The sequence below is a fragment of the Seriola lalandi genome, unplaced genomic scaffold (assembly GCF_002814215.2).
Source record: "Seriola lalandi dorsalis isolate HSWRI2012SDOR001 ecotype SW California unplaced genomic scaffold, Sedor1 jcf7180002054763, whole genome shotgun sequence".
Taxonomy (NCBI): Eukaryota; Metazoa; Chordata; class Actinopteri; order Carangiformes; family Carangidae; genus Seriola; species Seriola lalandi.
In genome coordinates, this window is record NW_019525316.1 from 649,163 (window position 1) to 658,172 (window position 9,010).

The window sequence follows — 9,010 nt, forward strand, 5'->3', positions numbered from 1 at the left end:
TAATTGGCATTCACAATTTTCTATTCCATATTTAATAAAAATCAGACACGTAGCTTTTGATATTTGACATGAAAATGGTATGGACAAAAATATTCAGCTTTTTTGGTAGTTTATTCACCAACTATCCCTCAGTTCAGTCTAGGCTCAATCTTCCACGTCTAGGGAGGTTTGCGTCAGATGATCTCGTTTTCTTTAACTTAACCACGCTTGCCGAGTATTTTCTTCCTTAGCTCCTCAGACAACCCACACATCATGACACCAAACAGCGCATTGAGGACTTTTCTCCATTTAAACAGGCTGAATCACTGATTATAAGATTGAAGACACCTGTGATGTTTAATGATTGAAAATAATCGTCTGCTTGAAATATCACCACTTATTAATAACCGTTTCAAAGGGTTACTCAATAATTTTGTCCAGGCCGTTTCGGGAACTCTGGAATAAGAAGAAATCAACTCTTTTCCCAGCTTCTTTGTTTTATTCTATAGCAAACTAAAGGCATGCAGGTATGCATAAGAAAAAAGCTTTTCATTTTAACTCTTTTCAGGAAGAATGGAACATTGGTTCAGTGAGGTGTAAGAAAAGGGCGGGGCTAGCAGTCAGATTGCTAGCAGGAGTAAACATAACATGGTGGATATATGAAAGTATGAATTTAATTTCTGTCGAAAAATGTCACCATGAATATGACTTTTTTTATGCGTTAGTAAGGCATAAAAAAGTCATTGTATTCATGGTGAATAGCAACTATAATGCCTTGACTTTTTATGCCTTACTTTACGATGATGTTTCTTAACGTTTTTCGCCATACTATACAATGTGTAATACACGTTTTTTGACATTTTTATGCCTTACTATAATGACGTTTTTGGCGTTTTAATGCCTTGCTATACGATGACATTTTTTGAAGTTATTATGCCTCGTTTCATGACTTTTTGAAGCCTTACTATTCTATTACGTATTTTGACATTTTTATGCCTTACTATTCCATTACGTTTTTACAACGTTTTTGTGCCTTATTATACTATGACGTTTCAACAACGGTTTAATGCCTTACTATACTATTATATTTTTTGACGTTTTTCGCCATACTATACTATGTTTTTTTTTTCCATTTTATGCCTTTCTCAACTATGACGTATTTTGATGTTTTTATGCCTTACTATACTGTGACATTTTTGATGTTTTTTCACCTTACTATACTATGACGTTTTTATGCCTTACTATATTATGTCGTTTTTTGTTATTTTCATGCCTTTCTATACTATGACATTTCATGACGCTTTGATGCCTTACTATACTATTATTTATCTTGACGTTTTGCGCCATACTATACTATGTCGTTTATTTGCATTTTGTGAGTTATTGTGCTATTACGTATTTTGAATTTTTTGCCGTACTATACTATGTCGTTTTTTGCATTTCATGCCTTACTATACTTTTAATGCCTTAATATGACGCTTCTTGACGTTTTTCACCATTCTATACTATGTTGTTTTTTTGCATTTTATGCCTTACTATACTATTACTTATTTTGACATTTTTCGCCATACTATACTATGTCGTTTTTTGAAGTTTTTTGCGATACTATACTATGAGGCTTCTTGACATTTTTATGCCTTATTATACTATGACGTTTCATGACTTTTCTATGACTTACTATACTATTACGTACTTTGACATTTTTTGCCATACTATACTATGTCGTTCTTTTGCATTTTATGAGTTACTGTACTATTACGTATTTTGAATTTTTTGCCGTACTATACTATGTTTTTTTTTTTGCATTTCATGCCATACTATACTTTGACTTATTTTGACTTTTTTCGCCATACTCTACTATGTTGTTTTTTTGCATTTCATGCCTTGCTATACTATTACTCATTTTGAAATGTTTCGCCATACTATATTATGTCGTTATTTTGCATTTTATGCCTTACTATACTGTTGCTTATTTTGACATTTTTCGCCATACTATACTATATCGTTTTTTTTGCATTTTATGAGTTACTGTACTATCACATATTTTGAATTTTTTCACCATACTATACTATGTTGTGTTTTTGCATTTCATGCCTTACTATTCCTAGATGTATTTTGACTTTTTTCCCAATAATATACTATGTCGTTTTTTTGCATTTTATGCGTTACTATACCATTACTTATTCTGACATTTTTTGCCATACTATATTATGTCGTTTTTTTGCATTTTATGAGTTACTGAACTTTTGCGTATTTTGAATTTTTTGCCATACTATACTATGTTGTTTATTTGCATTTTATGACTTACTATGCTATTACTCATTTTGAAATTTTTAGCCATACTATACTATGTCGTTTTTTTTTGCATTTTATGCCTTACTATACTATTACTCATTTTGAAATTTTTCGCCATACTACACTGTGTCGTTTTTTTGCATTTCATGCCTTACTATACTTTGACGTATTTTGAATTTTTTGCCATTCTATACTATGTCTTTTTTTTGCATTTTATGCCTTAATATACTATTACTTATTTTGACATTTTTCGCCATACTATACTATGTCGTTTTTTTGCATTTCATGCCTTACTATACTTTGACGTATTTTGAATTTTTTGCCATACTTTACTATGTTGTTTTTTCGCATTTCATGCCTTACTATACTTTGACATATTTTGACTTTTTTCACTATACTATAATATGTTGGTTTTTTTTGCATTTTATGCATTAATATACTATTACTCATTTTTAAATTATTCGCCATACTATACTATGTCAATTTTTGCATTTTATGAGTTACTGTACATTACCTATTTTGAATTTTTTGCCATACTATACTATGTTGTTTTTTGCATTTTATGTCTTACTATACAATTACTTATTTTTACATTTTTCACCATACTATATTATGTCTTTTTTTTGCATTTTATGAGTTACTGTACTATTACGTATTTTGACATTTTTCGCCATACTATACTATGTCCTTTTTTTCATTTCATGCCTTACTATTCCTAGAAGTATTTTGACTATTTTCGCCATACTATACTATGTTGTTTTTTTTGCATTTCATGCCTTACTATACTTTGACATATTTTGACTTTTTTCACCATACTATACTATGTTGTTTTTTTTTGCATTTTATGCATTAATATACTATTACTCATTTTGAAATTTTTCGCCATACTATACTATGTCGTTTTTTGCATTTTATGAGTTACTGTACAATACCTATTTTGAATTTTTTGCCATACTATACTATGTTATTTTTTTGCATTTTATGTCTTACTATACTATTAGTTATTTTGAAATTTTTTGCCATACTATACTATGTCGTTTTTTTTTTACATTTTATGCCTTACTATACTATTACTCATTTCGAATTTTTTCACCATGCTATACTATGTCGTTTTTTTGCATTTTATGAGTTACTGTACTATTACGTATTTTGAATTTTTCGCCATACTATACTATGTCGTTTTTTTGCATTTCATGCCTTAATATACTTTGACGTATTTTGACTTTTTTCGCCATACTCTACTATGTTGTTTTTTTGCATTTCATGCCTTGCTATACTATTACTCATTTTGAAATTTTTCTCCATACTATACTATGTCGTTATTTTGCATTTTATGCCTTACTATACTATTACTTATTTTGACATTTTTCGCCATACTATACTATGTCTTTTTTTTGCATTTTATGCCTTACTATACTATTACATATTTTGAAATTTTTAGCCATACTATACTATGTCGTTTTTTTTTTTGCATTTTATGCCTTACTATATTATTACTTATTTTTACATTTTTCGCCATACTATACTATGTCGTTTTTTTGCATTTTATGCCTTACTATACTTGGACGTATTTTGACTTTTTTCGCCATACTATACTATGTTGTTTTTTTGCATTTTATGCCTTACTATACTTTTACGTATTTTGACTTTTTTCGCCATACTATACTATGTTGTTTTTTTGCATTTTATGCCTTACTATACTAATGCTTATTTTGATATTTTTCGCCATACTATACTTTGTCGTTTTTTTGCATTTTATGAGTTACTGTACTTTTGCGTATTTTTAATTTTTTGCCATACTATACTATGTTGTTTTTTTGCATTTTATGCCTTACTATACTATTACATAGTTTGAATTTTTTCGCCATACTATACTATATGGTTTTTTTGCATTTCGTGCCTTACTATTCGTAGACGTATTTCGAATTATTTTGCAATACTATACTATGTTGTTTTTTTGCATTTTATGCCTTACTATACTATTACTCATTTTGAAATTTTTTGCCATACTATACTATGTCGTTTTTTTTTTACATTTTATGCCTTACTATACTATTACTCATTTCGAATTTTTTCACCATGCTATCTATGTCGTTTTTTTTGCATTTTATGAGTTACTGTACTATGACATATTTAGATTTTTTTGCAATACTATACTATGTCGTTTTTTTGCATTTCATGCCTTACTTTACTTTGACGTATTTAGATTTTTTTGCAATACTATACTATGTCGTTTTTTTGCATTTCATGCCTTACTTTACTTTGACGTATTTTGACTTTTTTCGCCATACTCTACTATGTTGTTTTTTTGCATTTTATGCCTTACTATACTATTACTTATTTTTACATTTTTCACCATACTATACTATGTCGTTATTTTGCATTTTATGCCTTACTATACTATTACTTATTTTTACATTTTTCGCCATACTATACTATGTTGTTTTTTTGCATTTCATGCCTTACTATACTTGGACGTATTTTGACTTTTTTCGCCATACTATACTATGTTGTTTTTTTGCATTTTATACCTTACTATACTATTACTCATTTTGAAATTTTTCTCCATACTATACTATCTCTTTTTTTTGCATTTAATGAGTTTCTGTGATATTACGTATTTTGAATTTTTCGCCATACTATACTATGTCGTTTTTTTTGCATTTTATGAGTTACTGTACTATTACATATTTTTATTTTTTTTCCATACTTTACTGTTGTTTTTTCGCATTTCATACCTTACTATACTATTACTCATTTTGAAATTTTTCGCCATACTACACTGTGTCGTTTTTTTGCATTTCATGCCTTACTATACTTTGACGTATTTTGAATTTTTTGCCATTCTATACTATGTTGTTTTTTTGCATTTTATGAGTTACTGTACTTTTGCATATTTTGAAACTTTTGACATACTATACTATGTCTTTTTTTTGCATTTTATGCCTTACTATTCGTAGACGTATTTCGAATTATTTTGCAATACTATACTATGTCTTTTTTTTGCATTTTATGCCTTACTATACTATTACTCATTTTGAAATTTTTTGCCATACTATACTATGTCGTTTTTTTTTTACATTTTATGCCTTACTATACTATTACTCATTTCGAATTTTTTCACCATGCTATCTATGTCGTTTTTTTTGCATTTTATGAGTTACTGTACTATGACATATTTAGATTTTTTTGCAATACTATACTATGTCGTTTTTTTGCATTTTTTGCCATACTATACTATGTTGTTTTTTTGCATTTTATGTCTTACTATACTATTACTTATTTTTACATTTTTCGCCATACAATACTATGTTGTTTTTTTGCATTTTATGAGTAACTATACTATTACCCATTTTGAATTTTTTTCCATGCTTTACTGTTGTTTTTTTGCATTTCATGCCTTAATATATTTTGACGTATTTTGACTTTTTTCGCCATACTATACTATGTTGGTTTTTTTGCATTTTATGCCCTACTATACAATTACTCATTTTGAAATTTTTCGCCATACTATACTATGTCGTTTTCTTGCATTTCATGCCTTACTATACTATTACTTATTTTTACATTTTTCGCCATACAATACTATGTTGTTTTTTTGCATTTTATGAGTAACTATACTATTACCCATTTTTACTTTTTTTCACCATACTATACTATGTCGTTTTTTTTTATTTCATGCCTTACTATATTTTGACGTATTTTGACTTTTTCCGCCATACTATACTATGTCCTTCTTTTGTATTTTATGAGCTACTGTACTATTACCTATTTTGAATTTTTCACCATACTAAACGATGTTGTTTTTTTGCATTTTATGTCTTACTATACTATTACTCATTTTGAAATTTTTCGCCATACTATACTATGTCGTTTTTTTGCATTTCATGCCTTACTATACTTTGACGTATTTTGAATTTTTTGCCATACTATACTATGTTGTTTTTTTGCATTTTATGAGTTACTGTACTATTACATATTTTGAATTTTTTTCCATACTTTGCTGTTGTTTTTTCGCATTTCATGCCTTACCATACTATTACTCATTTTGAAATTTTTCGCCATACTATACTATGTTTGTTTTTTTCCATTTTATGCCTTACTATACTATTACTCATTTTGAAATTTTTCGCCATACTATACTATGTCGTTTTTTTGCATTTTATGAGTTACTGTACTATTACGTATTTTGAATTTTTCGCCATACTGTACTATGTTGTTTTTTTTCATTTCATGCCTTACTATATTTTGACGTATTTTGACTTTTTTCACCATACTATACTATGTTGTTTTTTTTGCATTTTATGAGTTCCTGTACTATTACATATTTTGATTTTTTTCGCCATACTATACTATGTCGTTTTTTGCATTTTATGAGTTACTGTACATTACCCATTTTGAATTTTTTGCCATACTATACTATGTTGTTTTTTTGCATTTCATGCCTTACTATATTTTGACATATTTTGGCATTTTTCGCCATACTATACTATGTCCTTTTTTTGCATTTTATGAGTTACTGTACTATTACCTATTTTGAATTTTTCGCCATACTATACTATGTTGTTTTTTTGCATTTTATGAGTTACTGTACATTACCCATTTTGAATTTTTTGCCATACTATACTATGTTGTTTTTTTGCATTTTATGTCTTACTATACTATTACTCATTTTGAAAATTTTCGTCATACTATACTATGTCGTTTTTTTTGCATTTTATGAGTTACTGTACTATTACGTATTTTGAAATTGTTTGCCATACTATACTATGTCGTTTTTTTGCATTTCATGCCTTATTATACTTAGTCGTATTCCGACTTTTTTCGCCATACTATACTATGTTGTTTTTTTCCATTTTATGCCTTACTATACTATTACTCATTTTGAATTTTTCGCCATACTATACTATGTTGTTTTTTTGCATTTTATGCCTTACTGTACTATTACATATTTTGAATTTTTCGCCATACTATACTGTTGTTTTTTTTGCATTTTATGCCTTACTATACTATTACTCATTTTGAAATTTTTCGCCATACTATACTATGTCGTTTTTTTGCATTTCATGCCTTACTATACTTTGACATATTTTGAATTTTTTGCCATGCTATACTATGTTGTTTTTTTGCATTTTATGAGTTACTGTACTTTTGCGTATTTTGAATCTTTTGACATACTATACTATGTTGTTTTTTTGCATTTTATGCCTTACTATACTATTGCTTATTTTGACATTTTTCGCCATACTATACTATGTCTTTTTTTTGCATTTTATGAGTTACTGTACTATTACTTATTTTGACATTTTTCGCCATACTATACTATGTCGTTTTTTTGCATTTCATGCCTTACTATACTATTACTTATTTTGAATTTTTCGCCATACTATACTATGTCGTTTTTTTGCATTTCATGCCTTACTATACTTTGACGTATTTTGAATTTTTTGCCATACTATACTATGTCATTTTTTGCATTTTATTCCTTACTATACTATGACATTTTTATGCCTAACTATATTATGACGTTTTTTGCCTTACTATACTATGAAGCTTCTTGACGTTTTTATGCCTTAATATAATATGACTTTTCATTTTTTTCTATGCCTTACTATACTATTACGTATTTCGACTTTTTTCGCCATACTATACTGTGTTGTTTTTTTCGGCATTTTTTGCCTTACTGTACTATGACATTTTTATGCCCTACTATACTATGTCGCTTCTTGACGTTTTACGCCATACTATACTATGTCTTTTTTTTGCATTTCATGCCTAACTATACCATTACTAAGACATGTTGTTGACACTTTTATGGCTTATCATACTGACATGGCATAATGACAAATCAATCAGGAGAGACCCATTTATGTAAATGAACAAACTTTTATTTTCATGTGCAAATCAAGAGGAGAAGTGAGAGATTCTTTGGTGTTTCAGCCCCATGTTGATGTCCTCATATATATGAAAAAGGGGGTGAAGCTGTGCGAAATATAGGAAACCCCCTGGGGTCTAGTCACTGGTGATGGTCATGGAGATAGAAGAAGAGAAGCTGGAGATGTGGATGTGACTAGGAGTGATGATGAGCTCGGCCTGACTGGATTTGAAGACTGGAGGTGGATGGAGTGGAGGAGGCTCACAGCAGTTGCACTGAAATGACAGCTGACAGAAGGAGAGAGCAGAACACATTTCAAAGTATGATGGTTGTTTGAGATCGAGGCGAGATCTGATTGGTTGCTGATGAACTGAAGTCATCCGATTACAAGGATGACGTTTTTTATACCTTACTATACTATGATCTTTTATGCCTTACTATACAATGACATTTTTTGACGTTTTTATGCCTTATTGTACCATGACGTTTTGATGCCTTACTTTAATATGACATTTCTTGACGTTTTTTGATGTTTTATCCCTTACTGACATTGACTGTACTATTACTTATTTTGACTTTTTTCGCCATACTATACTATGTCGTTTTTTGAAGTTTTTTGCCATACTATACTATGACGCTTCTTGACGTTTTTATGCCTTATTATGCTATGACGTTTCATGACTTTTCTATGACTTACTATACTATTACGTACTTTGACGTTTTTTGCCATACTATACTGTCGTTTTTTTGCGTTTTATGAGTTTCTGTACGATTACGTATTTTGACATTTTTCGCCATACTACACTATCCCGTTTTTTTGCATTTTATGTCTAACTATACTCAAAGTTTTTTGACGTTTTT